The sequence below is a fragment of the Trichosurus vulpecula genome, chromosome 4, assembly GCF_011100635.1.
Source record: "Trichosurus vulpecula isolate mTriVul1 chromosome 4, mTriVul1.pri, whole genome shotgun sequence".
NCBI classification, from domain to species: Eukaryota; Metazoa; Chordata; class Mammalia; order Diprotodontia; family Phalangeridae; genus Trichosurus; species Trichosurus vulpecula.
The window spans coordinates 73,614,013-73,620,012 of record NC_050576.1 but is presented as its reverse complement, the minus strand read 5'-3'; positions in this window follow the sequence as shown (position 1 = coordinate 73,620,012).

Here is a 6,000-nt window from a genome sequence, read left to right as displayed (position 1 = left end):
GAACTAATGCAAAGTGATATGAGCAGAACCAGGAGATCAATTTATATAATAACAACAATATGTAAAGGAAACGAACTTGGAAAGACATAAGAACTCTAACTGCAGTGACTAGTCGTAACTCTAGAAAGATTATGATGAAGTATCATCATTAGCCAGAGAGGTGGTGGATTACTGTAGATTCGGAATGAAACACACATTTTTAGACATGATCGATATATACATTTGCTTTGCTTGATTATGCATATGTATTACAAGGAGAGATTTTATTTTTTTGGAGGGGGGAAGGAGATTTTCTGACAATGAGGAGGGTAGTGAAAGTGATGAAAAGAAGAAGAGAAGGAAAAGAGTATTAACCACAGAAAAGAGCAGAAGTAAATTTAGAAGGGGACATTGATAAGTAGAACAGTATTGGTACTACTGTGTTAATATTATATATACTTTAAACAGTCTAAACTAGAATAGAGACTTACAGTTTGATATAAAAACCTCTTTTTAAAGTTTTTTCTTTGTGTATGGAAAGGTTTATGTTTGTTGACATTTGCTCAGTTCATCATAAAAAAAAAACAATTTAAATGAAAGATAGGTAGGAAGATGTGGAGGAAGCAATTTCCAGACATAGAGAACAGTCTGAGTAAAGGTGCAGAAATATGAGAACACAGGTGGAATGAGTGAGGCACTGAAGGTGATGGGTGCATTTGTATGTAGGTACTTACTTCAAGGTAACTAGGCGGTGCTGTAGCAGATAGATTGCCAGGCCTGGAGTCAAAAGGAAGATTCATTTTCCTGAATTCCAATCTGGTCTCAGACGTTTACTAGCTGTGTGACCCTGGGTAAGTTGTTTAACCCTGTTTGCCTCAGTTTTCTCATCTGTAAAATGGCCTGGAGAGGGAAATGGCAAACCACTCCAGTGTCTTTGCCCAGAAAACCCAAATGGGGTCATGCAGATCCAGAAAAGACTGAAAACTGAAACAATTAAACTTACCTACTTACTGCAAATGATCACTCAAGATTTTCAATTATTCATGCCTCCAGTCTTCTCTGCCATTAGTGAATGTAATCAAGTGTTGACTAAAATGCTTTGAATGATGATAGCTTTATTTCTCCTTTGGCTCAGAGTTCAGTGGGCCCTCACAACTCTAATTTTACTTTTTTCCCAAAGGCATTTTTGTAATCAGTTAGGTCCAAGACTTGGATTGCTTCTGATCCCTCACTAACATTATTTCTTCATCTCAGATGGTCTTACTCTATGGCAGTCGAGGAATGGCGAGATGATGAAAAACAGAATAGAAAATTAAGATATGAAGTCAATAACCTTTTCAGACCATAGGTAAGAAGGGAGAAAAGCATTAAGAAATTCAATTCATTTTAATAGGATTTTAAAGTGTACAAAGTACCTTCCTTGCAACAACCCTTTGAGGTAGGTTCTACAAATACTCTTCTCCCACTTTATAGATGAATAAACTAAGGCTCTTGAATTAAAAAAAAAAACTTGTCTAACATCAGTAAGTGACTGAGAAGGAATTTTAATACAGTATCTCTCATATCACAGGAGAAAGTCAGGAGAGAACAAATTACTTTTCCCAAGATCTTGTTGACCTATAGCTTATCTATCATTCAATTTCAGAATTCCTAGATGGTCCCTGATTAGCTAAGTACAAGATCTGCGTCTCTTAAAAGGAAAATATATCCAATCTTTAGCCCTTTCCCTGCCCCATACCTTTACATCTTCCCCCAATACACCCTAAGAAATCCATCTCCCAACAAAAGGAGCTCTGATGGTAAGGCAATTTATGTTTTTTTTTTCCTTTTAACTAAGTTTAAACAAACTGGAAGGTAGGAAAAACAGATGATAAACTCTTTTTCTAAGAAGTATTTTTAAGCACTTCCAGAGGGTTTGTTACACTTAAAAAAAAGGCATTCAGAAGAGAAGTTCATGGTCCTAATGAACAAGAAGCCCCAAGTTTACAATCTGAAGCAATGGTAAGTGTACCCTACTTCATGCTAAAAGCCGTATAATCTAGCTCCCCAAAAGTTTACAATAGAGGAAAGGCCTAGAACGCTAGGACATACCTGGCATGCTATTTTGTTTGGTTCATAGGCTCAATTCTTTCATTTTGTACTTTCTCAATGGAGTAAAATTAAAATATATCAAATGAAAGAATAATAAAATGTCTGAGCTGGGAAGTATACTTACAGGGCATCTCACCTGATGACGACACCCCCCCCCCCCCCCCCCCCCCCCCGCCATGAGGGTCTAGTGAGGTTGAGGAACTATGCTTCTTCTCTCTGGCTGTTTTCTGCCCTCCCCAGCAGATCTATTCTCCAAACCTAACCTCTAGAAGCGTTTTCCACCCTGTCCAAAAATGTGCTCTCCCCTCCTTCTCACTTCTTGCTCTAACATAGGGGTCAAATACACACATAGGCAAGCCTTGCCTTGTGCAAAACAGGCACGATGGTATTTATCCAGTGTTGAGAAATTGCTGTTAGGTCCAGAGAGGCTGGAGTGCTAAACCCATTTCCCATTCCATATCTAGACATGTAGTTTGGATTGGTTTTAATCCTGGGGGAGCCTGGCCTTTATTGGGAGGGCGGAGGCTCAGTCACTCTCTTTGCCTCATTAAACACCATCCAGATACTTGGGGGAATTTACTAACAGCTTAAAACAGGCAGTATAAAAATACTCCATGTACAGTACAAATCAGGTACAGGAAAAGTAATTTATTCCTACACACAAAAAAAATTCTAAACAGTAAAAAAAAATTCCAGTGCACATAAAGAGAATGACAAAACATGATTCAAAACTGAAATTACAAGTCTTACAATTTGCTGAGAGGACAATTTTTTTTAGAAGGTAAAGCAGTTTGCGGGACTGCTAAATAGGCATTTTATATTTCACTTTGGCTCTGCACTGTCCAAATAACTCTTAGTATGTTTGCTGAGAAAATGGCCAGGTTGGGGTATTTTTCTTCTTGAAGGCCATTCTCTCTATGAATTATGGAGTAGTTGCCAGGGGCTGCTTTGCTGCACCTGTTCAACTCCAACTCAGTGAGACCCAAGACCTCTGGGGCTCTCCAACTTACAAGATCTCCTCAAAGTCTGAAATTTCTATCTCAAGATAGATATTTACTTGCCTAAGGTCAGGAAGGGAAACACAAAAGAGAAAACCCACACCCAAGTTCAGATTTGTCTCAACAGTGTTTTAGATACCATATGCTCATAGCCACACAGTAACCAGGGTGGGATTAATGAACCATACCTTTCCCATTCCCTCTCAGGAAGCAGCTCAGAAAAAAGTCATGGCATTATTTGAATTGATAAAGGAAGAAAAAGGCTGAGGGGATGGTTGCTCCCTGTTCTACATTCTCTGAGGCAGTAAGGGGAATCTATCGTTTCAAGATAGAACCATCCTTTAGCCCTAGGGACAGAAGTAGACCCCAAATCAACAGTGATTGATCTGAACTTTGAAGCTACACTTAACATCTGCTAATAGCATATTCTGGCAAGAGAGAAATCATGTGGAACAGATGGAATCATGGGCAATGTATTCAGAGAAAACACTGTTGCTTTAGCACAGAGTATTTTTGCTTTCATCTATAACTGTATTGCGTGCCAGTCTTTTAAAAGTCCTGTTCTCTTCCAAGCTGGCTCTGCCAACTGCCCCTTTAACTGGGGGGTTAGGGAGAGGGGCGGTTTCCAAGTAAACAATAATTGCCTTTTGCTTCAGCAAAATAGGTTCCCATGAAAATGTAATTCAAAAGGAAATAACATTTGATGCCCTGTCAAGTTTGTAAAAGCAGGATTTTAAGTGAAATATTCAGTGAAAATTGAATTTTTATAAATGAAACCTTTTAAAAAATGTAGTATGGAATTCTCCTGTTTAAGACTATTTGTACATTATAAACACATACACCTTTATCCTTTAAATCTCTGATGCAAAATCTCATGAGTCTCTAGGTCCAGGACCTGAGCCAGAGGAAATGAGGATGGAGGAGGAGAATCAGGGACAGACAGTTGAAAGTTTTATTGTTACAATATGTCACAGATCTGTGATTTTGGTGATGTGCACGCTTCCTCCATTTGTCATCAGGCCTATACTGAAGTCCATCCAGTTTGCTAGGAGCTCTGGAACTTGTTCTCTGCTGGCACGGCCTTTAAGAACCCAGGGTGACGCCTCCATGCCATGATGGGAAGATGGAGTCAAACCTTGGTAGAAGAAGTTTGTGAAAACTTGAAAATAAGATCAGTGACAAAGAAACTACTACTTCTCACTGCTGCAATCAGGAACACAAAAGACAGGCTCAGGTGAGCTCTTAAATATTTTTAGGCTTCACAATGCCCAGCACATAGTAAGTACTATATGAATTTTAGGCATCATCATCATCGTCATCATCATCTAGAACTGGTCGTACTGGTGGATTTTAGTGGTTAACAGCTCATTGTTAACATGGCAGAAGTTTCTAGTGAGGACCTCCAGAAATCTAGGCTTGATGTATTGTTTTACATTTTTATGATTGACTTTTGGATAAAGGCATTGGTAGCATGCTCAACAGAAATTCAAATGACCAAGCTAGGAGGGATAGCTAAGACTCTGAGTGATAATGTCAAAATCAAAAAGAATCATGAAAGGCTAGAGTCTTGGGTTGACTCTAAAGATGCGATTCAATAGAGATAAATGTAAAGTCTCATACTTAGCTCCACTTAGCTACTAAAATGATTTTTCTAAAGTGTCTGACCATGTGACTGCCTTGTTCCCTACACAATAATCTCCAGTGGTTCTCCATCACCTCCAGGATCCTATATGATCCTCTGCTGGGTCTTTAAAGCTCTTCACAAGCTAGTTCTGCTTGCCTTTTCAGTCTTTACACACTTTACTCTCTTACACCTACATTCTACAGTTGATTAACCTTGTCCTACTTTCTTTTTTGCTCACTACACACTGTATACTCCACCATGTCTCAGTATGGCTGTTTCCTATGCTTGGAGTGCTCTCCCTTCTCACTTCCACCTGTTGACATCTATTGTTGTTTCCCTCCCAGACTCAGCTCCAATACCCACTTCTGTACGAGGACTTCTTGGTACCCTCAGTCACTTGAACCTTCTCTTCTAAGGTGACCTTCTTTCTGGGCTGTATGTACTCTACATGTTGTCCCTCCCATTAGCATGTAAGCTCTGAAATGCTCACATGGAATATTTGTGCCCAAACTGTGGGAGAGCATTCCAAACTCATATTGGTCCATCACACTGTAAACTCTAAAATAGTGGTCATTTCCTCTTTGAGAAAGGACAACCACCAACCAAGCTCCTTGAAGGCAGGGACTGTTTCATGCTTTCGTCTTTCTTTGTATCCCCAGGGCTTAGGATATCAGAAGCACTTGGGCCCCAGTGGAGTGATTTTCCCAAGGTTACACTGGCTTTAGCAGGTGCCAGAGTCATGGGCACTGTGCCTTTCAATGAACCTGAGGTCATCTTAAGCCTTCTTGGCTTATCCCATTCTTGATTTGTATTGAGTATGAAGTCCAACAAGACTTCAGAATATATTTTCCCAGTAAGTAGAATGTAAGTTTCCTGAGCACTAGAAATGCTTCATTTTTATCTCCATATCCTTAAAGCATTTAGCACAGGGATTTACACATAACAGTTGCTTAGTGAATATTTATTGAATTAAAAGAGGGATAGTCTTATTGTATTTTGCCATTGTCAGCTCACATTTGGGGCACATTACATTTAGTCCTGGGGATGGAGGGGGAGGGTGTCACATTTCAGGAAGCATATTCAAACTGGAGCATGGCTGCTAGCATGGTTAAGGGATTGGATCAGTTGAAAGAACTGGGGATGTTTTGGCTTAGTTTCTGCTAATTTCAAGTGTTTGGGGAGCTGTCGTGTAAAAGATGGATTAAATTCCTTCTGCTTGGCTCTTCAGGGAAGAATTAGGAGCAATTTGTGGAAGCCACAGAGAAGCAGATTTAGGCTGGAGGTAAGGAAAAATATCCTAGTGATTAG